This window comes from Monomorium pharaonis, chromosome 11 (genome assembly GCF_013373865.1).
Source record: "Monomorium pharaonis isolate MP-MQ-018 chromosome 11, ASM1337386v2, whole genome shotgun sequence".
Taxonomy (NCBI): domain Eukaryota; kingdom Metazoa; phylum Arthropoda; class Insecta; order Hymenoptera; family Formicidae; genus Monomorium; species Monomorium pharaonis.
Genome location: NC_050477.1, coordinates 11,715,421 through 11,742,608, shown reverse-complemented (window position 1 = coordinate 11,742,608; position 27,188 = coordinate 11,715,421). Strand labels below are relative to the sequence as shown.

The 27,188-nt window shown below is 36.6% G+C and overlaps 1 protein-coding gene across 5 annotated transcripts in view; it reads left to right on the top strand.

Moving 5' to 3' along the window:
• Positions 1 to 27,188, top strand: part of LOC105837333 (T-lymphocyte activation antigen CD86) — a 264,759-nt gene that overhangs the window by 115,322 nt on the left and 122,249 nt on the right. The window contains exon 1 of one of the 5 annotated variants that reach the window (XM_036293870.1): positions 23,973 to 24,089. The exons of 1 other annotated variant lie outside the window; for it this stretch is intronic. The gene's annotated coding sequence lies outside the window, so the exon portion shown is untranslated. 3 more of the 5 variants (XM_036293872.1, XM_036293873.1, XM_036293874.1) reach the window with 3 other exon arrangements.

Here is a 27,188-nt window from a genome sequence, read left to right as displayed (position 1 = left end):
AATGCCATCCGCGTGTGATGATGATAACCGGAGGGATCTCGGCCAGACGTGACAAACCGGCGAGGGAGTCTGAGCGCAGATGAAATAACAATCTCATCTATAAGTTATAAAATAATTATATAATTAATTGCTGGAGCCATTATAAGTTGCATTTGAAGTTCTCGCGCTTTGTAAAATATTTTCAGTGGTACACTTGTAACTTATCAATCAGTGAAATAAATACACTGTTCTTTCAGTGATTATATATTTCTCAAGTAAAAATCGCTAAAAGACAATGAATATTCACTAACTATCACAGCTATAAATATATCATTACAAATCAGTGATAATACAGTAATTTAGAGAGTACGTGAATAGACTCATTGGACCAGTAAAATGATCGTTCAAAAAAATATTAAAATAATCAGATTTTAAAATAATAAATTGCAAATCAATTAATAATTGTCAGATTTCATTTTTGTACAGATTTGTACAGATTTAATTTAAATATTTTTTACTTGGAAACGTAATTTTTTTTTTTGGTTCATTAATCCTAATCTGCATAACTTCATTATGTAATTCGAGTTTACATTGGAGTTTACATTGCACTTTTTTTAAAACGTTAGCCTACGCTCCAAGAGAAACGCGCAACTCCTTCTTTGGACGGATTTATTTGCGACATTACAAGTTGGACATGCAATTGTGAGGAGATAAAAGTATTTCTGTAAACTGAAGCCTTTATCGATTCAACGAGAGAACGGAGCGGAGAGAAAGGAGAGAGTAGCGACGGAAAAAGGAAGCGAGAAAAATCGACAAAGACGACGGAAAGAGGGACATGCGGTTGAAAAAGAAGAAGAAGAAGAAGAAGAAGAAGAACAGCGGAAAAGTGGTCGGATACAAGAGCACGAAATGTATGAATTTCCTATGCCCAGCTTCATTTCTCCCTGATCTCTCTTTTTCCGGCCGGGCACATTAACGCGGCGCAAACTAAGAGACATCGCTTCCGTCGCGTCCTGCCCTGGAGATTAATAACTTCCCTCTCGTTTACGCAGTCAGGAAACTTTCCGAAATATCCCGCCGCCGCCGTCGCGACATGGTGGCCCGTTTAATACTCGAAAAATTGAAATAGAGTCAACGTAAAAGAAAAATTTCAGATTATATCGAGCCCTGAGAAAGAGAGCTCGGTCAGAAATTAATTTAAGCGCTCAACAAAATTGTAATTAAAATATCGTTCCTTTTTCTTAATAATTTCAGTTACCAACTTCCCTACAACATCATTAAATCTAGCAACGTGGCCGAATAAATTACTGCCTTATTTTCAATCTTTTTTTTTAAACTTTAAAACTTACAGGAAGAAAGCCTGGAACTTTCTCTCTTTTTTTTCGGCAGAGTAAAAAATACAAAGCGAGTTCTACCGAACGATAATTTACGTCTTCGCGTATCAATCCACGATGCGCGTAAGCCGATAACCGAAACACACGCTCGTCGGGCTAATGCACTTCTCCGATCCATCCGGAGGAAACGTAATTCGACTCCGGCAAGGAGGGTTTGCGCGAAATCTCACGCGACTTAAAAACTTCTCCGCCAGTTCATGTGCAGTCAACTACCAAGTTCGTTCCTCAAAGCGAGCAAAACACGCATGCAAAGAGCCCGCTTTACGTAAATCGCAAGCGCTGACGCAGGTTAATTTCTAACTTATCCCTACCACCGCATCTGCTTATCCTGAAAGCGTAAATTGCACCGTAAACATTATTTAAGAAATAATTTGCTAACTACTGTATAATTCTGGTTTATCCACCACCAGAGATCGCAATTCAGCTCATCTCTGCGGTGAATTAAATATTACAATGGCCAAAATAATTCTCACTTCACACGAAAAATTATTATTTTATTTCATATAATATCGTTATTTTTACTTCATTAGAACTACCAAAGCAATGAAAATAAATTCTTTTTCATATTTATAACCATACGTTTTTTTTTTGCAATATGTAAACTGATCGATTTACTTTTTTTCTTTATCTCGTATATATTATCATTTGTTTAATATTTAGTAATAAATTCTAGAAAGCCTACATTCTTTCTTTAAAGTCTTAAGAGTATTGAAAATATTATGAATCAATATTTATCAAAAATAGAATTAGAAATACAAATTTGCGTAATAATAAATCTTTAATTATATATGTATACATATATATAGTAAATATTAAAAAAATGTAATTATCAGTAATTCTTATATAAGAACATTAATTTATTATTGAGTACATTTCTAATTTTGATTTAATATATATAATTAGAAATAGAAAATGTGCTCAATAATATATGTATTATAATATGCTAGTAAGACAGATGCAATCTTTTTTTAAGTCTTAATTTAATAGTATTGACAATATCATAAGTTGATTTAGTCAATTGTAAATTTACGTAGAAATAAATCTTTAATGCTTTTCATTAAGAACTATCGATGATTAACATATATTTATTTCTAATATATGAAATATAACCTCAATCTATTACATATATTAAAAATAAATATATGTTAATCATCGATAGTTCTTAATGAAAAGCATTAAAAATTTATTTCTATGCAAATTTATATTTATAATTGATTAAATCGACTTACAATATTGTCAATACTATTATTAAATTAAGAATTAAAAGAAGATTGCATCTGTCTTACTTGCATATTATAATACATATCAAACTTGTACAGTGGAGTTCATAGTACTTTTATTATCGCGATGAAATATCATCTATTCATTTATTTAATGGTCGCATTTTCGAATATACGCTAAAAATTTCTTTCTAAAGACGATGGTTTTTAGCTCTTTAACTGACTGCTTGCCCCTTTGAAGTTTGCTTGCTGTATCGGCTTCGATGATATAATCTATCGGTTATTCGTTTATGTAACAGAGTTACATCACGAGAGTGATATTGTTAAATAAGAGGAGCATTGACGTTGAGGGAAAATATGCAAAGTAACAGCAATCGAGCTTCGGATCCAATGATTTCTGTTGAACAACACGGAACAATGCGGTTCGTAATACAGTATCGCGTTCAAGAGCATCGCTTTATAGTAAATTTTGCCTCGCTTGCCATTTAGAAATAGCCGCCGTACCGTGGAACGATGAAAATGACGTTCTACTGATAATACCGAATACCCGAATTCGTGAAATTTTTATATCGAAAATTGTTACGCTCGGAATTTTTCAAATCGCTGACATAAATTTTATTATGGATATAAAGAGGTAGCAAGAAGAAAGGGAGATAGACAAATAGATAAAGAGAGAAAATGTGTATGTGAGAACGGAATCTATTGCCCCCTCCCCCTCCCGGTACAGAATTAAATGCAATATTAAAAGCTCTTGAATTACGTATAACTATGCGCGAAAAACTCTGGCTGCAGGAAAGAATCCGAAAGGCACGACTAGATATCAGCGGGAATTCCTAATCGGGAAGCAATCTGCGTGGAAGGTAACGAGAGAGTCGCGAGAGAGCAGTTTGACCGCCACCCTATACATAATGAAGCTGCGAGGGAGATGAGGGAGGGGGTGGGGGAAAGAAAAAACCGAGCACGTACTACACGGGGGCCAGTCTGCTTCGTTCGCACGTGAATTCCAAGAAGGACGCGTGTTGCTGCATGCGGGCCCGCTGAATAATGAAACGATCCGAGAGAGTCCGAGAGAGCGTGCGCTCGTCGATTTCGTATCACGCCGCCGACCTGCAGTGCACAAACTCTCCCCTTCTTTAAATCGCAGCGCGCGACTACTCGCCCGTCGTCGATTGCCGGTCTCGACCTTTCACGGAATCTAAATTGTTCGCGTGTCCCCCTTTTAAACCACCCCGCTCGGCGCAAATTAATTCTGGAGATGTGCGCAAAGTTCCGCGGATGCGTCCTTAATTAACCGTAAAATGTACGTGCGGGCTTTATTTGATCTCGATGAATAAATCTTTACGCCATCTCGAATTCGCGCCTCTAAAGTGAATGAATTAAAACCTTTCTACCGTTTTCTAACCGTATTCAGTGAGTAAAAAGACACCGAGGAGATGTTCCGGGGAAAAAAACTTCGATAAAGTTTAATGTTTTAAGAGATAATTGTCGAATATCATTGAGCGAGGTTTTGCTTAATTAATGTAGTAACATTGTTATTTCATACTTTTAACGCAATATTTACTTGGTGTATGTATATGCATTTAAGATATTTGTACAGATACATTAAAATCTTGAAATTTAATATCAAATATATAAATATATATTCATCAAATTATATATTATATCAAATATATAAATGTATGTATTAATTTTAAAATGTTAATATAAATGAATTATAATAAAAGAATAAAGATTGGCATGTAAAAGCGCAATTAATTTCACACAAGTCGTATTATAATTGGATCTTCGTGCTGCTGCTATTTCTCGTGTGATTTTATATATCTCGTAAATATATAAATTATAACAATTATTCTTTGTACATAATTTCCTACGATTTTCCGCAAGAAAGAATTTACTTGCAAAATTGTACGCCTACAGCTTCTGATTTCGAGCTTACGCAATTATACGCAATTGCGCATTGAAAATTCCGCATTTCCATGTAATTACAGTGCCATCCAAAATCTGCCATTGATAAATAAATGATAATCGTGACGTATTAGCATTTATTAATAGCATTAATTGTCCGATTTGTTACTCATAAACGGATTGTATCAATCTACAATGTTACCGGCGGTCAATTAATGTTTCATAGTTATTAATTGAATCGGACCACGCTTATGTCAACGATCTGTATTAATGATTATATTTTCCTTAATTTGCATTTTGTAAAATCGCATTTCACGAAAAGGAAGATTACGCATTTTTTGTGTGACGAGAGAGTATCGTTACTTTCATCTCCATCATCGTTCATTTTTATTGAAAGAAATGATTGATATCATATTAATTATTTTTATATAAATAAAGTGGCTCAAAGAGAGAGGAAAATTATACATAAAAAATGCACCTTAATTTTATGTTGTAAAATCATATAAAATAAAATATAATTACGATATAAGATATAATTTTATAAAATAAAACTGTTACATAAAAATACAAAAATGTTAATCATAAGTCATTATTAAGGTCATTATTATGTAAATAATTTTCAAAATAATAATCTTGTTTCGTCATATATCGATAAATAATATTTCATATATATGAATAAAAAGGTGGGCATTTTTATTATCATAAGATCGCCGTGAGTGGCGATTACCAATTGTAAGATCCAATTAATAACAACAGCAATAAATTAATAATAATTGATACAAATAATTCTAAAACTCACCATCGTCGTCCCGCCGTTGCTTCCCCGGTTCTGCCATAATCCATGTCGTTTTCCGTATCGGAGAGCCTTTGATTTCTCAATTTCCCACAGACAGCGTTCACAGCGTTCGTAGCACTTACTTCACGTAAACAACAATCGATTTATTCTGTTACATAAAAATACAAAAATGTTAATCATAAGTCATTATTAAAGTCATTATTATGTAAATAATTTTCAAAATAATAATCTTGTTTCGTCATATATCGACAAATAATATTTCATATATATGAATAAAAAGGTAAGCATTTTTATTATCATAAGATCGCCGTGAGTGGCGATTACCAATTGTAAGATCCAATTAATAACAACAGCAATAAATTAATAATAATTGATACAAATAATTCTAAAACTCACCATCGTCGTCCCGCCGTTGCTTCCCCGCTTCTGCCATAATCCATGTCGTTTTCCGTATCGGAGAGCCTTTGATTTCTCAATTTCCCACAGACAACGTTCACAGCGTTCGTGGCGCTTACTTCACGTAATCAACAACAATCGATTCATTCGGCGTTGCTCCACGGCACTTTTGCCTGGTGATCCAGATATTTGGCGCCCGCACACACACACGTACACAATCATACCCGTTTCACTCATAACTCGGGCTGGAACACGACGCAATCGCGGTGTTACTCTCAACCGGCGTTTCTCTCTTACAAACGACACTCCCGAAACTCACGTACGAATACAAAGCCCGCTGCGCCAAACTGGGTGCGTGATTCGTGATTCGAGGCAGTTCGAAATTCGCAGTTATATAGCTATTTGTACGAGATCTGCGAATATTGGATACGCTTGTCGAGTTTGCATTCGCCGGCGTCAACGGTCGTTTGATTTTTTTTTTTTTACAAAATCAAAGGGGCGCGAAGCTCACGAATTGCTGTGTACTTCGCGACGAAAACGCGCGGTCGCACCGAAGGGTCTCGCCGTGTCGCGCGTCGATCGTCAACCACCGAGTCATGATTATGGCGGACCAACGGAGGCGAGTGGCGTACGGGAAACCGTCGGGAAACCGCCGAGGGAACTTGACGGAATTTGCCAACCCGCGATTGATCCGCGCGTCGATCGAATATCGTCGTCTTTCGCGAGGTGCTCAACACTCCGGCGCAATCCCGCGACATAACAATCGTCTCGAAGCTCGTCCGAAATTCGCGTGACTTGCCCCATTCGGCGACTGGCAAGCGCGTCAACGTACGGCGGATTTACAGGTTAATCGATTTATACACGTTAGCCGAAGCGACGAGAGGTCTTCGCCAGTCGCGATTCGCGTATCGATCAGCGACGCTATCAATCACGTATCACAATTCCCGTTACATCTTGCACACTGCCCGACAACGATTCGTTCACGCGGCAGGTTTTCCCTCGCGAAGTGCGAGGGGGAACGTGGGAAGTAACCATAGCGCCATCAGCCAACAGCGGCGGACTGGACATGTTTATCGATCTAAATTATCGATTGCTGCAAAATAGTCGCTAGGTCGATAAATATCTACGTTACCCTTATCCCGCGAGGGGTATTTGTCGGGCGGTGTAAGTAACTTCTTTTAATATGTTGTATTTAATATTATTATTAATAATCACTATTTCAAGTTGAAACATTTATGTTGCTCAATTAAATCTAGACTGAAAGTTATTAGAATGTTATTTAAAATCAACGCCAAATATTTTGATTGTGAATTATTCGAATATTAACTTTGAAACCAACTGCATAGAAAGAAAACAATGAAAAGTTTGACTTATAATGACTTGAGGTGTGATACTATTTTGCTATATTTTTTAAATAAATAATTTTTAAATAATTGCATCCAAATAAATTTTTGCACAAACATTTATGAGAATATTATTTGTTATTTTATTAGTATATACGTACATACGTACAAAATTTAATTTAATTTGTGATGCTAATTTCTCATTAATTTTGCAAATAAGTAAAACGCGATTTTGCAAAAGCAAATGAAAAATTAAATAACTTTCAAACTAATAAGAGAGAGAAGTATGGTCAAATTTTGCAGGGATATTCCAACGTAATAGTTAGAACAATCTGTAAAAAAGTTTAAAATTTTTGGCAATACTTTGAAATGCGATACCACTCGTTCTAACATCGCGCCATGGGAAAACGCGGGATAATGTCTGAAGGGGTTTACACGTCGGTCGCCAGGGACGCGATGGAAAAACGCGAAAAAATATCTGGAGGGGTTCACACGTCGGTCGCCAGGGACGCGAGTCGCTCACAAGTCCGTCATGGCGAGCTCAACACTCAACGGCGTTCAGTGACACGGCAAGCAACGCGCGCGTATCGCTCGCATTTCGCGTCTATTTATCCGTCTACGTATCCGATCGAACATTAGTTTTATCAAATCTCACATAGTTATGTGTGGCACGACCGGAGAACCGAAGGAGGACAGCCTGATCCGTTGCTGCATCGATGATATCGCTTGGCCACTCGTCTACCGTACGGTAACCTTCACCACGATCATCTAAAATCGAACGTACCGCTGATCGAAAAGCGCAGACAGGACACGTATTTATGGAATTGTTCTAAATTATTCCGCTTTCTTTGAAAAACACCATAGGAATCTAGGAAGTAAATAATTCCGAGATCGGAATTATTCACTCCGAAAATTCCCATAATACGTGGCCTGTGGAATGAATATATTGCAATTGGAATTATTTTGTTTTCTCTAGATAAAGCACATTAGTGATTTAAGGAATAATTCCGATCGGTATTCAGTTAAACATTCAGATAACTTATTCTGTGCACGAATCCGAAATAGTAAAGTCTGAAAATGTGTAGTGCACGTAACGTAGGTTAAACAGATTTTCAGTACCGACGTCAGAGTGAGAACGCAGCCTGGTAGGAATCTATTTTCGTCTATTAGACGTCACACATATACACACACACACATACGCGCACCTTGCCGTTTTTTCACATCACTCTCCGCTGCCTGGGAGTACACCTGTGCGTAATTCGTGCGTAATTTCCCATAAGGAAACGTCGCGAAGGAACGCGCGCGATCGACTCGTCCCTGCGACACTACGTGCACGGGACGCTCCCCCCTCCCCACTCCGACTGCCCGGAGCTCCCGGGAATCGCACGACGGAGTTTGTTGTTTTTTTTTCCCCGTTGGCTCGTTTCTCCGTAGGCAGATGGACACTAGGCACGTCCCGTCCGCGCGAAGGACGTGCTTGTTTATCACCGCGTCGAGCGGGAACGAATGCACGATGCCTTTTAACCATTTTGCTTTGCTCTCCGAGAGCGAGAGTAACGCTATTATATTGAATGAAATATGGAATATTCATAATTTTCCTCTCGATAGTATTTAGCGCGCAAAAATATTTAACGGTCACTCATTGGGAAAGGCACGTTTACATTGCTGTGCACGCAGTGGTGTAATAAGGAAAAATAACGCCGGGGAGTATCTCCCTTTTATGCTTTCTTTAATATTTATTACAGTCATCAATGAATTAATGATTAAATAGCTTTTTCAATTTATTAAAAATGTGTTTACATACTTTGTTACAAAAAAATTATAATTATTACGATAAAAAAAGTTACGATAAAATAGAAACAAATTTTTGCGTATTTCAAACAGAAATTTTTATCTACTGTAGTAGAAAAAGAGAATTGATTATAAAAGTTTCACCAATTTAATTGGTTCTCTTTTGTCTTTTGATCGCGAGGTCGAAATAGGTTACGATTTCTTGTTTTCTGTGCAAACAATTTTTTTTTTTCAAAATTTTTTCTTGTAACGAGAAAGTATTGTACTACTAAATTGGCGTTCTCCTATTAAAGTGCCCCCTTTTCCCCTTTCTCCTTTCTTTTACGCTTTGTGTGTCGGATTACGATTGTGTTGGATTAATCAGGAATGCACGGTGTTTGTTTTCGTTTTCAAAATTAATTCACACGCCTAGGTTGCGTTCAGAAACATTAGAGATATACTACTCTTTGTTTTTCACTGAATGTTAAACAAGGATAAAATGATATCTAGGTGCACTCAGCATTGTTGAACGCCGCAGCCCTGATTATCACCAGCTTGAAGGATTACAGCATAAATGTCGCGAGAAAATGGAATGTTAATGTCCACTTCTATTAATGCAGATTAATTTTAAAATCTCGGCTTAACTTACTTTTTATTAATTTTTTTAGTCGCCAAGAGGAATATTATTGCCAAACGAAATATCATTTTTTTTTTTTGTAATCTGTTTTCTCTGTTTCAATGATACAGGAGTATTTACAATTAGCCATTCATTCTTTTCAGTTTATTTTTTCAGTTATCAAATCAATAAGCGGGTATTGCCGAATGAATATCGGATGTTGATAATGCGTTTCTTTTCCATCGATGATACAATAGTATTTGATAATTGTCGATCGATGAAATAAAACAATAATCTAGTAGGATTATTATACAGATATTAGAAAGTCTGATATATTGATACACGATTACTGATATATGATTTTGTTTTTGGATAATATTCTTAAACAAAACTAAATATAAAACTTTGAAAATGAAAGTAAACTAGCGAATGTTTTCAAATAGTTTTTTCAAATACTGTGCTTCACATTTTATAATAATTAAAGTTTTCTTAACAAAAATGAGGAAATTTAGTTCTAAAAATAACATAATAAATTATATTTTTCTTTTTCTTTAACATAACTTTTTTTATTAACATTTTTTCATTTTGTTTAATATTTGTACAAAATATTTAATACATGTGAGAATTCCTATGAGGCCTTTTATTTCGATGTAAAATTATTTTTACCGATTATTTATTAAATATCTATCTATGCGCAACATATTGTAGCGCAACTATATAATTGTTTAATTATTTGCTAAGTATAAATTGATTAATAGCGAAAAGCTTATATGTCGGTCAATGTTGTCTCGGTGGAAGAAGTCGTTCTGTATGTGTTCGAAGGTGAAATCGATTTCCTCCGAGTGCGATAACGTCGTTGCAATTTTACGAGTTTCAAAAAATAAAGTTTTTGAAAAAAAAACAACCATAAAAATTGGATTAAGTTACAACTCATTTTTAGTATATTTCATATAGAAAAAGTGTTATAAATGCGTGAACTGTGGATTTTTATTTGTTTAATTATCTAACCAGATCGCGTTTTTATTAGTATTAACAATGTAATGTTTCCGAGAAATAAGGGAGTGCCATTTTTAGAGGCCTGTACCAATATTTTCCTCTATGTACGTCTATTGAAATTGAAATATTGCTGGCAATTTTTTCGCGATCCGGGGATTACTGTCGAGTTTTTCGCGTTCTTTTCGTGCGTCGAAAATGAACACGTGGATGTGTTACGCGAAGGTAAATACGCGTCGGGGAGTGTGTAATGTTAAATTGCGTATCGTGTAAATTTGCGCGTGCGATCGATCGCAATCGATTGCGTTTTCACGTGATTCACGATTTGTCGAGTAGAAGCGCGTGTGGCCCGGTGTAGGCGAATCGTCTTCCTGGAATTCCGAGCCGAGCAGAAATCGATGGAATAACGATGCCCGGGCGGACGCAACTGGTGAGCGAATTATTTATATATATATAAAACTTCTTCCTCGAATTTTATTTGAATTTTACGAGGAAGCGTCGTAACGAGGAAACGCAGTAACGAGCGCACTCGAAAAATCGATCTCGAGTACGAGAAGTTTGAAATATCATTCACTATTTAACATTTAAAATTTACACGTCTGATTATCGTTATCGTTATCACCAGCTGCTTGAAGGATTACAGTATGAATGTCACGAGAAAATGGAACATTAATGTCCATTTCTGCCAATGCAGATTAACTTTAATCCCGGTTTAACTTACTTTTTATCTTTTTTCTTGTTCTAAAAATTCGACAAAGGCAAAGAGTAAATTAAACGGAAATTAAAGTTAATCTACATATAAGTCTATAATCCCGTACAAGATTCGATACGCAAAGGACTTCATCATATATACAGAATTATTTTCACATTTATTTAAATTAAAAATTACTGGTCTGCGAAATGTTAATTTTTATTCCTTATTATATAAGCAGACAGTAGGCGATACGTCTATTTTTATAGTGCGTTTAAAAAATATAGCGGTTTACACGGATCATCGTCGACCAAGCCTCAATCGATTTCACGCTCCTCCTCCTCATTTTTTTCCCCCGTTTTCAGAAAGCTACTGAAGATTAATTATAAACTCGGACAACTTTAACTAATATTTATGGGAACAGCTCGTGGAGCGCGGTACCCGTTCCGAGTAAGCTAATGCGTTGCGTTACGCTCGATAATCCGATAAACGCGATTGCGAATCGCAATTTATGCGTCGCGTGCACGATCGCGTTTTAACGATCGCGCGCCGAAAACAAGAAGTGTCGATCAAATCCACCACCCTCCCTCCGCCTCCTTCTCTTCCCTCGCCGTCGTCGGCTAATCACGCACCGCTCTTGGAACTTCGCCGTATCGCTGGTGCGAAAATTACTGTAATCGAAGTTCGCGACAGAAAAAAGGCCGTGTAAGTGCCACACTTTCGGAAAATTGTTTCTTCAACGGCGAGAATTCCATAGCGAGAGTCGCGAGGGCGGCTGATACACGCGCGCTTGTTGTGAATATTTATACCTACGCCCCTTACATTATTTATGAAGAGTGAAAAGCAAACGTGCCGACGTTAAACGGTGCTTTTCTTTTCACTCTACCTCCCCGGGATAAGTAAGAAATTTTCCGTGGAGGAGAGGCCGTTCTTTTTTTTTTCCGCGCGCGAGGAAACTTTATTTTTCGAAACTCGTAAAATTCCAACGACCGACGTTACCGCGCCCGCAGGAAATCGATTTCACCTTCGATCACATACGACCTCTCTCTCTCTCTCTCTCTCTCTCCACCGAGACGACAACATCGTGAACTAGCCCTTTGCCATTAATAAATTTACTTAGGGAATAATCGAGCGAGGATCGAGCGCTGCGCTCCCGCACTGTCTTCCCGAATATATACGGCGACTTTTGTATTCCAGGATCCGGCGTATACATTCGCGGCCGTGTATATAAAGGATCCTCGAGGAGAGGGGGGGGGGGGTTAAAAAAAAATTGAAACATTACTCACGCGCGGCACCATTGTTCTCTGCCTTTTCGTGCGTCCCCACATGCAAATGGTACAGTCTCTCCGTCCGCCGGTGTATTTCACGTTGAATTTCATGCTGAAGCGCTCTCGATGTAGCTTATCTATTATCTGTAGCCGAGAACCCCTTTCGTTCCGATAATGGGCCGGTCTAGTGGCATTCGATTTGAATTGACTTATCGATACAACAAGATTGTGGCTTTCTATTTTCCGAACTAGGAAATTATTTACCTTGATCGCGTTACGGCTCACCCTTATGAGAGTAAATTCACGGGAGATTTATCCAAATTAATTAAATATCTGTCTGATTTCACTTTTTGGACATATATCTGCTTTTAATACGAAGCTATTGCTTCATCCAGTTGCTTTAATGTAATTGTGATATGATATTTTAATGTGCAGGAAATTTCGAAACTGCTCTTCTTCACATAAATAGAATCAATTATTGTTTATTTAAAATATTGATTAATCAACTTCTATAAAACCTAATAAATGTCTATATATTGCTTGTTGCAAAATACGGTAGTGTTACATAATATATGTCAACGTATTTATAGCCAAGCTGTAAAAATTATTTGATTTTTATTTAAGACTTTATTGTTTCCATATCTGCATTGATTTAAAATCGAATGTATCTGTACCCAATATGGTTCATCTAAGGTTTGTGGATTTTTTTTTAATTTTTTGATGAATATAAAATTTAAAAATAAATGTCAGATTTAAAATAGAAAATTAAAATATTTTTAAACAAAAATTGTATGAAATATTTTTAATTATTTACGTAAATATATAGTATAAGGATTTTTTTTAAAGTAACACCTGGGACATGTTTACTCAATGTGGTTCAGTTATATATTTTCCTCTTTTTTATAAATATTTTTGAAAAAAGTGCTAAATAAAAAATTAATGTGAATTAAGCATTTATTAACATGAAAAAAATTACATGTACAATTATTTATTAAACATAAAATTGTGTTATTTACTATAAGGCGTTATCTTAATTTTTACCTATCGAAAAGCTCCTCCAACTCGAGAAAGACAAGAAATATTAATCAAGAGTTAAATACTAAGGGTCGATTGTTCCAACTTCTTGGTAAACTTAGGTAAACTATCAGGTAAATATATGTTTGTCTTTATTTATTTAAGAAAAGAAATGAAGATAGATACATGCTTATCTGGTAGGTAAGTTTACCAAGAAGTTGGAACAACTGGCTCTAAGTACAGAAGTAATATTAGCATTTATATGATTATAAGATATATTGTGTTTCCAGTGTTTCTTTAATTATAAACAAGACTTTTTAATAAAAATGTAAAGTAAATATTGTGTTGAAAGATATAATTAAAGACCTACGATAATGTGAATATTGTGGATATTTACAATTGTTACATGATAATTATACAAAGTAAAAATTTATCTCTAAAATTTTAGATTCAGAGGAGCACAATTTGAACAAAATATGATTACAAGCCATAGAAAGCAGATGTTCATTAATTATTGGCATAAACATATTGTATCGACTTCTTGAGCGATATATATTAGCGTTATCTGTGAAATTCGTTGCTCTCTAAATCGCAATCAGTGGAGATTCACTGATTTGCAGTGGCATACCTATAACTATGATAATCAATGATAATTAGTGATAATCAGTGAATATTTACTGTCTTTCAGTGATTTCCATTTTAGAATTATTGTATTATCAGTGTATTTATTTCATTGATTGATAATCAGTAAATGATCATAAGAATATCACTGTCAAAGTGTATTTTCACTGATTTTGTCGAGTTTTCATTGATTGTAATTTAGAGAGTGCGTAACTATTTGAAAATATGAGGTGAACCATATTAGGTACATGGCAATATTAACTACAGGTACCTTAATTCGTCTTTCAAATCTATTGTGCATCACGTTTCATAACTGGAAACTGTACAAGTACCATTTTTCTTAATTTATCCTTCAACATCTGCGACATAAAACTCTTATGGGGCAATGTGTGCAAGAATTACATGTTGCACATAATATATGAGCTGCACTATCTCATAAAAAAAAAAAAGAAGAGGAAAATAGGTAGCCGCGCGTAACGAGACTTTACGGTCATATAGCACGTTGATACTCGAGGTTCACGGGACACGAGATTCCGGATGGAAGGGGGGGGGGGGGGAACGGGGAGAGGTAAATCGACGATTAAACTTCGTAGGTCGGTGGTAGTCTCGTCGCTTAGGGTTTAACTCGGTAATAATAACGTCCGCCCGAGTCCAGGGGTCCCGAAAGTTAACGGCGATGTTATACGCGTCTGCAAACGGAACGGCTCCGTCGCTCGCTCGTTTTAAAATTAATCGACCGACCGATGTTCATTGGGGAACGACCGAACTTCCGGACGACCGTCGTTCTCCGGATAGACACTTTCGGGGAATTCCCCGGAGAGAAATGAAGGAGATACGGAGAAACGGCGTGACGGGGGGGGGGGGGGACCACCGGGTGGAATCGTTCAAATTTTCATCAACAACGCCGGCGAGAGAAAGAAGGGGAGAGATTGTCGCGGCCGGGTACTCTTTCTCTGAAAGTTTGCTCTCGGTCGAACGATGATGCTGCGCCATGCGAAGAGGAGCGTCAAGGAGGCGCGCACGCAACGAATCTTCATGTCCGCGGCTATCGCGTTTCCCCTTCATAACACCCCCAGGCATTTGTCTTCATTTCTTGCGCCACTCTAAACGACGGTACCGTAGTTATGATTTAGGGCCGTAGTTCTGCGGTGAAGGTGAAGAAGAACCGGAGAGTCGCGGGTAAAGCGAGCCTTCGTCGTCGTCGTCGTCGTAGTCGTCGTCGTTGTCGTCGACGACGAGGACAAGGGGTGAGAGTCGCTCGCGTTAGCGTGGAATCGCGAAAACCGGCGCGGCGGCGTAATCGTTCTCGCCCCGTCGTCGTCGTAACGTCAGGCGCCCGCGACGGGCAGGCAAGCGGACGGTAATTAGACTATCGCGTGACACGAAAGTCGGCAAAAAGAGTGAGATCATTTTTGATCGGAGTTCAGAAAACGTGCGCGCCCGTGCGTTCCGTCCTGATAATCACGAATCGCGAACTCGCGAAGGGAAGGGACGATGAGGGTGGAGGGAGAAGGGAGAGGTGGTACTTTCGTTTGTATCGCAGCGAGTACAAAAATGCCCGTTTATCTGCGATCTCCTCGCAAGAGCCCGTCGTCGCGAGAGAGCACGTTTTCTTCGGGAGCACGATCGTCCCGCGTTTCATCCCCCGCGGAGATTCTTATCTCCGCGGCTTCGCCTTTGAGACGCGCGAGCTTAGGTGTCGTTTAATGCCACCCGGGAATCTCGTCGCCCGTTATCATCACCCGGAGCGCTGTTTACAACTTTCCAGTCACGACATGCCTTATTATCGCCGGGTATGTGTGTAACCGGGGTGATTCCGTATGCCGCCTATCGCGCTTCGCGGGAAAATAACAGCCGACACGTAATCCCGTGCATGACGCCACGCCTTGCTGCTACTCGAGCGTTAATAAATGCATCGTATGCGACCCGTTGTTGGATCGCGGCCGGCGTGCGAGAGAACGACGACGGTTGTCGTTCGAGAGGAGAGGCGGCGGGGTTTCGTGGATTATTATGAGAAAGAGAGGCATCGACGACCCCGTTCGCACGCGTTCCAGTAGCAAGCTTATTCGCGCTGTTCGCGCTCGTTTGCTCGGTTGGCTCGATTTCACATATCGGCGGCTGTTACACTAATTATTATACTTAAGAATGCTAAATTCCGGAGACCTCGATCTCACGGCTACTGTAAACCTTTATCGTCTCGTTTACTTAACATATTAAATTCATAAATTTTACACGTTAGATTCTTTAGTTTTTAACGTGATTTTTTAACGTTAAATCGAGTTATTTGCGCGAACGGATATCTGTGTAAATTAAATGAAAATATTTATGTTATAGCCGCGAGGTAAATATAACATTGTAATTAGGTAAATATATTGCTTTGCAGTCATTGTTGTTGCATTGTTTTGCAATCGTTGATATTGCATTGAAGCATCATATTACACGGTCAATTCTGAAATATCTAATCTGTTAAATCTTATTTGCATTTTGATTTAGGCTTTTTAAATATTCACGACGAAAAAAATATCAAAGAAAACAGTTATTTATTTCAAAGTGGCAATTATGGTAGATTTTTTTGTATTTATTATTTAAAATTATCAATGCTTTTTTTTAAATAGGATGTCATTTTTATTAACATAGTAATAAAGTTAAAAAAATAAATTTAATTATATATATGTTAAAACAATGAAAGAACCAAATGAGTCAAGCAAAATTTGCTTATAATAACAATGTATATAATATTTCTCGCAACTAATATAAACGAAATTCAAATATTTCGTTTTGGGTTATCAGATAAATGTATTGTTATTGTAAACATCAACGTTTTGCATATTTTAATTTTAAATTGCTGAGCCTTCTTTTCATTAACGTTATATTTATTATTTAAATATAACATTAATTAAAATATGTCGTTTTATTTCAAAAAATGTTGATAATCTGTAAACGATTAGGTCATAGGAAACCCTAGCTGTATATTTACATGATGCGATTATTTTTAAATATACTTAATTAGATGACTGCAAGTGCAATGCAAGTTTTATATTTCAGCAATTAAACTGCATTTATAAATTCTGCAGCTATTTATCAAGTTGCATACGCTATACCAGTGATACTTTAATGTAATATCAACGATTGCATTATCAATGATTATTTTAATGCAATATCAATGGTTGCGAAAACAATTTATTTGTCTCATTACAATAAAATATTTACATTGCGGCTGAATGAATATTTTCATTTAATTTATATTGATACCTTTTGGCACAACTAACTCGATTTAACAAGTAAAAACAATACTACCTGCTATTTAATGATTACCCTGGAGAAAGTGAATTTTCCCAGTTAAGGAACTAATGGGGATTACAAAATGTGCATCCGGATAAATGCCAAGACGAGAGATAGCGTGAAATAATCTTAGCGTAGGTTTCGCGTCAGCAACGGCGCGGGTTTTTGCGAATCGTCCTTAGCGTCCCAACGATTCTGTGAGAAGTGCGGTACTTAACGTAGTATTAAAGTCCCGATAACATGATGCTCGTTGGAAAGTTGTGACGCCATTAAGATAATCTCTCGCGGTAGTATTATGCGATGCCGCAGAAGCAGAACGACAGGGGGTTGAGACGCATCGCGTACGAAAGGGGAAGCGTAGGCAAGGGAGTATAACGAGAAAAAGCGAGAAAAAGCGAGAGGATAACGATGAAGAAAGTCCGATTATAAAGCGACTTATTCGCTTCTCTCTGAGAAAATTTGCCAGGAGACGCAATTAGAAATAATATATAAAATGTCGAAAACTTGCTCGGGATTTAATCTTGAAACCTGTATTCGCACATACAATTGATTTATTATAGTATTGGCTGTTTTTTTTTAATGGTGATAAAAGGAAATAGTCTAGATATTGAGAATTTAATACAAACAGAACGATCTTCTTTTAGCTGTATCCAATTCGTTTTAATCTTTCAGAACAGCTTTAAATTTAGATGTAGCAGCTTGATGAGGTGTACAGTCCAGTGAGACTCGCTCTTTAAATTTTAACTCAGCAGCAATAATGTGAGACTCTTAACGTAGAGAAAGATGGCCAATATTTACTTAGGTTTCTAAAGCGGCATCTCTTTATTTTTCACAAATTAAATATTGCGTCACACATTAATAAAAATATAATCTATTTAGGAAATTAAAAAGATAAAAATTCAGTTAATGCTTTTTTTCTATAAAAAGTTCTAAAAACGAGTCCAACGTAATCTAACCTTTATACATATATATAGTTGCGCTACATGTTGCATCTTGCAGCACAAGGTATTTACCCGACAAAAAAAGTTTTACATCGAAATGAAAGGCTTCCAGCAATTCTCATATATATTAAATTGTAAATATAATATCTTGTGACACAAATGACTTATTTTAAAGTAAAAGAAAAGGAAAATGTAATCTATTATGCTAGTTTTGGCGGCTAATCTTATGTGTTTATTTTTTATAATGTTGTAAAAACATTAATTATTACGAAATATGAAACAGTATTATTAAAACTGCTACACATCATGTGACAGAAGACACTTTTTAATTTACATTTATTTTTAAAGTTTTATTTTTAACTTTTCTTTAAAAAATATCGAAAAGCAAAGTGACTTGTTAGTATTGATGACTCTCTTTCTCTATCTTAACGAGAAAGATATTACTATTTTATAATCACATATTTAGTAAAAATGTGTGATTTATTTTATAAGTAAATAATATTAAATTTTTTATAATTACATGATATTTTTAAAGATAAATATTTTATGTATCAATTAAATTCTATCATATAATTAAAAATATATTATAATTGAAGTATAATGTTATATCTTACGCAATATCTTATATGTTACACAATATTGTATAGCTGCGATTTTTCATAGCAATGTTATTGATAGGTCAATAAGCTTTTTTTGTTTTTCGTTGGCAAAACTTAAATGGCAAACAAGAGAATTAACTTATCCGTTCTGCTTCAATTTGCAGTAAGACAGGTAGGAAATAAATAGAAAAAGGAAAAAGGATAATTGAACGGCTTGCGTGAGAGACGAAGTAGGTCAAGGAAAATCGAAAAAAGATTAAATTATACTGTTTGCAGTACCAATCCTTTACATAATCCGAGGTTTGCTCGCGAGCAATAAACTCGCGAGTTTACAAACGGCGTATTGGTGAAATATCTCGTTGGAAGGAAGAGTCAGTTTCTGACGTGAGAGACTGATATAAAATTAGTTGGTTAAAAGTTATCGCGCACAATGTATTACAGCTCGAAAAACAAGCATTAACGGCGCGTGATTCGCAGTTGTATAATTGAAGTTAAGAGAAATCTTTAAACTCGTGCTGGAGATTTAATCTGTTACTATAGAAAACACGGGCGCGATATCGTCGCTTTATCAAGTCGGGAGAATCTCATATCGGGGAATTGTCTGCTGCCGAATGAATTATACGGAACGGGGTTGAGGATAATGAAAGAGGTACGCGAATCGAATTATCTGCGAGCAAAATCGATGCAATTAACACTTAAATGGCATTTGCTGGTTATCATATCTGTTAAAAAGAAATTGGGATCGATTTAATGAATTCATTTTCTATATATATATATATAGAAAATGAATTCATTAAATCGATCCCAATTATATATATATATATATATATATATATGCCTTCTGTATTTTGATACATATGTATATGTATGTATGCGAGCTATCTATTTCATATTGGTTATACATATATCGACAAATGAAAAATGGGGACAATTATCTAGGAATATATCGTGTATGTATAAAAGTGTAACCATCAATTCAATCTATAGCCTATATCTATATTTAATGTGACCAGATGTCTCTTTTCACGGGACAGTTCTGTTTGTCTCGCTGTCTCATCAAATGTGTTAAAAATGTTTTAATTTTAGTCAAAAGATTTCTTTGACAAATATTTATTAATATGTTTTCCCAAATTGTGATAATAAATCTAATAAATAATAAGTTGTCCCGCTTTTAAAATTAGAAAATATTTAATTACATTATCTATAATAAATACATTTGTTTATATACAATTATACACTATGCTATATCGAAGATTACTTAATTTCATAACAAGTTACCGATTTCATGAAATATTCTTCACATGGCTGAAATATTACACACAATAATATAACGTTTCGCTGACAAGTGGAGATGGTTAATTAAGTATTTTAATTAGCAATCCTTTAATTGGAAATAACCCGAAATCGGACAAACGCGCGTTTGAACGTGTACATGCATTATTAATGTAAGTATAGGTAAAATGTCAATACGAGCCGAAATGCCAATGTTGGTGTATGCAATGCATACAATGCATGCATATAACATTACTGTTTCTGACGAAGCTGGTAATGATTTTAACAAGTATTTTGTCAGAAACAGTAATACTCTGTATATGTGTGTACGCATGCATTATGTTGGGGCAATACATTGTTCGGAGTAATATGGAAATATCGTGCGCCGCAATTGTGTACTTATAGTCAGGGCAACAAAATGTAATAAGCTCATTTATCGCGCATAGAATATATGCTTTCGGACATAATATAGACGATACGGATCGCATAAATTGTTCTTACGTGAAACGTCGCAGGTGCACATACTGGCGATTTTGTGTAATGCAGTTGTTTAAGGGAAACGATAACAGTTACCTCGAAGGAAATCGGTCTTGACGGGAAAACGCGTGCATCAAATTATCGAATCTAGCATGAATGACGGATTATTAATTATCAACGATTAATCAATAATTGCAAGCGTAGAATCTAATCGACTGCTATGTGATTGTTCTACCTGTTTATCCTACAGGAAAGATTGAATATCCGCGTGAAGCATTAACAATGCAGAACGTCAATCAAAATGGAATCAGGACGTGGCCGTAATATGCAACTTTAAAATAAACTACCCTAAAGCGTATATCCAATGCATTTTATTTTGTTATCGGATATTCAATCATTTTACTTCTGTTAAAATCATGAACATTTATTTGCACTCTTACGAAATAATTTATCGAAATATGACATATAATTATCTCTCTTTGGCATTTATTGTACGAAAAAAAAACGAATCGATTTTAGAGAAAGTAAAAAGTGTTAAACCGCCGACATAGATCGAATGACAAATCGATCAGACTGGCCGGGGAGGGGGGGGGGGATAAAATCGAGCCTTCCTCGTCGAGTTGACGACTCTCGACCTCAATTAGTACTCGATCTTTGTTTTTTGTTCGGCACAAAGGTGCGCCGGCTTCAAAAGAATATCATGTTTCTAACGCATGCCGATAATTACATGCGCACGCCAGTCCGAGTACTTTAATGGTTTGTTGCCTGTTGAAAATTAATTATTTTACGGCAGAAGCTGGTCGAGGCTGGCGCCCCGTCGCTGAGTGTATCGAAATACCTGTAGGGCGACAGGCTTAACTGGCTGGCGGAAGGAAGAGTGAGGGGACAACGTGTGGCAGAGGCAGGTAGGGTGAGAATCGTCCGGGGGTGGCGTGTAGTTGACGCTTTATCGGAAGAGCGCTTTTGTTAGAAAGTCAATACCTGTGAAGAGACCTGGGCGCTCACTTCCTGATACGCTCGCGTTAAAGAGTACACTTTAGAGCACGCATAAAGCTCGTGTGATTTTTCTGGCGGAAATGCTCTCTTCGGGGAAAAATGGCGAACGGATCTAAGATGCCATCGAGTCTCTGAGCGACGTAAAAGTTTAATCGTTCAATTATCGATTTGATTGATCACGATTAATTATCTCGTTGCTCTTCTTTTACGATGACAATTCGACGAAAAAAAGTGACGTTTATGTATTAATTATCGGTAAGAAGTATTCTTTGATTGACCTCGTTGGCGAGGTATATGTGGCATCTTCTTTTTGATATCTCAGTGACCGTTCTCGATGAAATCAAACGAATAAATCACAGCTGTCAGCCACGAGATATTTGCCCGCTGATGCATTATGTATTATATCTTCTGATACCGATTCAATTTCGAAAAAAATATTCTGCTGAAGGATTGCTCTAAGAGGGATTGCGTCCCGCTGTTGGATCTTTCACTGGCAATATTGCGTATTTTAAATTTGCCAATGAGATTTCGCTATTTAAATTTTTTCAACGAATATCACCGCCAAGAACGCTTTACGATGTGTATACATCATTCAATGTAATACGCCGGCCATTCATTCGCAGTATTGCGTGATTACGTCGCAATAGGACGTAAAGCACATAATCATTGGCCATTCGGTTTTATGAAGTTTAAATGAAATAATTGCTGATTTCATATCTTTCTCGTTTTTCTGTTGCTCAATAACAGCACATTTCTCTCCAACGAATTTAAAAGAAATCATAAATTTATCCATATACCTTTAGACGTGCAGCTTTATGCAACAAGTGCATATTACTATGTATTTTAATGGACAATGTTTCGATAATTTAGTTGATTATCTATCTGTCTAATCAGATATATATATGTATATATTATTTATAATAATATTAAAATCTTGATATTATTAAAAATGAAATGTTAATATGTATGTTAATAGTGTCAACATATATATTATTTTTAATATTAGATTAAAAAAATGTAGAGTTCTGGCGATAATATGAAATGCTCGTTTTTAATTAATACTTTATCGATATGAAAATATATTTAATAAAAAGAAATGCACATATTTTTATTTACACAAAACGCGAAAAAAAAGTTATAATGACCAGTTATTGTAAGTCTTCAAAATTCAATTTCAACTTCAGTACAAATTAACGAAAATATAAAGTATGAAAATGAGAAGTCTAAAAATTAGGATATAATATGGAATACAGATCAAATTTCAGAAACAGTAATAAATAACGTAATAAATAAAGCGCAAACTTGTTTATTCATGTAACCTGATTGAAACACAGTTAAAAATAATTACAGTATAATGGCACGTAGGAAATAAAGTAATATATATTATTGGATATATAATAAAAAAACAATGAAATTATATAAATTGGTTAAATTGTTCAATTATTATATAAAGTAAATATTATTATTTAAAATAAGAATGAATATGGTAATATATTTTTGTGTTTGAGTAATCTAAAATAGTAGTTTACAAAAAAATAGAAATTATTGCACATGAAAAATAAATTTGTAGCAAAGGAAATTTTTAAGATATAATTTTTATAAAAAATAAAGAATGCTGTAATCATTATTTTAATATATTCCATAGTATCTGTTCTAATATTTATATTGTTTATGTGTTTTAAAACAAATAAAAATTTTTTGATAAAGGAATTTGTTGTAAGTTTATAGGAATACATTTAAGACAATGCTAGAAAATCAAGAACGCTATAAAGATAAATAAATACTTATGTGTTGAGAAAAGTCTTTGCACCAAATTCTTTGTCTGTTATAATACTTTTTGCAACAATTTTAACTTTTAGAGATTGTCAAAATATAAAGCTTTTTTTTTTAATAAAGTACAAACTATCTTGTTTGTGATGTTTACTTTTAATTACAATTTGCCCTATGACTTTGCTTCTTTTATTGCTACTGATTTCGTGCTGAAAAAGTGCTCCGGTGTCGTCGTACGCGAAACAAGCCCACCTTCCTTACCCGGCATTAAGCACTGTCGCCGTAGACGTTAATTTAAATACGACAAGAATTCCAGATTTCCTCGGTGGAGGGTGAGAGTGGAGCCACTTTACTACCTAATACATAGGGAATGCAGATACGTATCGGACAGTACGACAGTATGAGGAGGCAGCGACGCGCGGGGAGGACGGAGAGGCAATTGTTTTTGTCGTGGGGGCAACGGAAGCTGGTGGGACACGGGGGTGCGAGAAAGAGAAACGAATGAGGGCTGGGAGAGGGCAGAGAGACGGCCGAGGGTAAAAGAGAGAGGGAGAGAGAGCGAGAGAGAAAACGGGGGTGGATTCGGTTATGCAGCGCTGCCGCGGCCGATCCGGGAAACTCGGACGGGGTTGGTCCGAAAGCTCTCTCAGTCGCGGGCAAGCCGCCACGTAGTGATAACACCTTATATAACGCGGGCAACTTAAATCCGGTTCGCGTCTCACGACTAGAGCCCCGTTCTGATAAGAGTAAGTTCGTTAGTGAGAGAGATGCATGGGCGTCTTCATTAACCTCGTTGATCACCATGCGAAGATGAAATTGTGCTTAACAAACCGTTGAAAGTCGAACGCGAGATCCACGTGGTGGATCGAAAATTTATATCGCTGGAGCTTTACTACGGAAGTTGCGATGATCAAACGCAAGTGCACACCCCTCTCGCAACCCTCAGAGATTCCCTTCAGTTTTTTCGATTGATTTTTTTCGGTAATCAATTTATATCTGCGAAATAAAATGCAAGCGCGCTGTGAAATTAAGGACGTGTCGCGGTTTTGTACCGGGAGGCTGACACCTCGTCGCTTCGGCCGGTTCCGGCGGTGCAACTACACAATCGCAACTAACGAGAAACCACTCTCTTATTTGCACCGTCGTTATACCATTGCCAGAACATCGTGATTCCGCGTGCAGCATTATTATCTCCGACGATTAAAGTACAAACGTATGCATACACTCGCATTGTACCCCGCCGACCTCGACTTTATTATACCCACGTTTGCTGCTTTCACAACTTATACATGTATTTGAATGAAAAGCAATATAACGCCTTTATAAATTTTAATATCTCGACAAGTCACAAATATTTGACGCATATAAAGAATATTGCAATATTCAAGAGTGGTCTGTTTTCTATTCGAATTTTTTTTTTATTTTTGAGAGCAAATGTGATTGCAGTGCACCACGGTAAACATTAATTAATAGATTCATATTGAAAAAAATTTTTTTTTACTTTTTTCATTTTTCGCGAAAATCTAAATGGTATTAAAGATAAGGCTCGTTCAAAGAATCGGAAAAGCATAATGGTAACAAAGGGATGAAACGAGACGTGACAGATTTCCTTAGACCTACAGGGGATTCTCTTTGAGCCAAGCATTAACGATATAGTGGCTTGGTTTTTGGCAACCGTATGAGCGGTTAGCTTCCAGTTGACCGTGCGAAAAGGTAGTTATGAACTTTATGACTGCACGAGAGGATTGCTTTATTCGTTGATTACATGCAAGCTCGCACTTCGTAGACATAATTCGCAAAGTGTTGTAAGCGAGGGATGGATTGCGTGCCTCGATATCGCGTATCTTGTTTTCGTGATCATTTCGTATACGCGTGAAGAATTTATTTGGAGAGCATCGTTCTTTACCAAATCTCGACGTTAACGGCTCTGTCTCTTGTTTGACTTCGGATTATTGGGAAAGCTTTTAGCGGAGCTATACACAAGCAAGCTTACTAAATAACGCGACGGCCATATCGAGATAAAAATAATTTTCACGAGATGGTGGAAGGTTAGTGGACTTATCATTCGGTACGCTTGGGTCATCTCCAATTTCTGGCAATTGTGGGCGTTGCGGATAAAAAGGGGGTCAACCGACGCGAAGTGCAATAGCGCGACACGACGAAACGGGAAAGATTCCGCGTTGCGCGACGTGCCTGCAACAGTCGTTAAATATTCATGGTGACCGGACGGTCAGATTTGCAGGTGGTTAAATTATTTATGATTCTTTTCTGTCGTAATTGTGTATAACAGCAGAGTAAAAGTTCTGTTGCAAACAACGGTAATACGATAATTGTGAAATATTTATGCAAAATTTGTTTTGCCGTGCGTTCTTTTTCGAATTTTCCCATGAATAAAATATCTGGCAGTTTTAATTACCTGCAATTATCACTAAATTTTTATCAAACATGAAACTGAACTTTTGTATCTCACAGCGTTATGGATTTATTTAAAATTGTGAGCAAAATGTATACAAATATTCTCGAAAAAAAATTATATATATATATATATATATATATATATATAAATCCCGAGAACTTTTATGGAACAAGTTGCGAAACAAAAATAATGGCCGATTTATTGTATAAATCGTCCACTTGTCGTTTATGAAATTTTGCTGAAATGTAGCTGTCAGATCGCAAGATTGATTTTTAATTCGTTTCTTTCGTTCTCTTGCTCAAATTAATATTGTAAACTTTATTTCATTCTTGTAGCGAGTTACGCAACGAGTTCTGGTCGTTTTCGCGTGGCACTGCTTGGTTGGCTGCGGTAGGGCGATGCAGTTGACAAATTTCATCCAGCGTACTCCTTCGCAAACCGTTGCAATCGTTGGTTGCTTGCAAAGTTGTAACCGCCGTGAGTCTTCCGGAAAGCTGCCACGTAACCGTCGAATTAGAGTGACGATGAAAGACCAATTCCCGGGTAATCGAACTAGCTCTTGCTTCCCGTTAGCCTCCGTACGAGACGTTATATTGCTTCATCTCTCGAGTTCGACAGAAATTCCCGAGCTCCGCCAAAGCGGAGCAGTTAGCTTTTTCTCATCTCCCCTTTAACGTCCTTAACGTCGAAACATGGTTCGTCAGTCTCCGTCGTATCTTCTTTCCATCACCCTCGCGTAAACGGATGAACATATCTCGTTGCCGAACTACGAACCAACGGTTGCTGTCTCAATAAATAAATTTCGATCAATTAATTGAAACTGCAACGATGCTATATAATTATTTCCAACGTGTTTGAACAATGATATCATAATTAACGTGCTTGCAAATACATGCAAAATTGAATGTGAACGTTTGTATTACAAATCTAACGCAAACGGTCATGCCTTCCTCGCCCGTTGGTTTAGTACGCGTTCTCTATATCCTCGCTTTCGTACCAATGTGCAGCGAGCTATTTAAACTTTCGGTCAACGGAGGAGTAGTTAAAGTTTGAGAAATTCGGGTAACGCGTGTGTACTTTAATTAACACGCATACGTAGGAAGTTCCTTGGTTATTAAGCCCTGTCGTCTGGAAATTGGATGTACAAATCCTGCAATGCTCACCCCGTGGCGTTATACATTCACATTTGTATCCTCGTGTATATTCATATAAATTCTTGATTTGTCGTGAAATATAGTAGCGCAGACATACATTCAGCGAGCTGAACATTTAATGACAAATGGGCTTCAATTATTACGACCTTTTTCGCAGATGTACCAGTCGCATCGATTCATATTTACATTTCATTAAACTTTATGTCTCGTAAAATGATACGTGCCGCCTGAAAAAATATATATATATTTTTTACGAAATTGTTTAACGCTGCGCA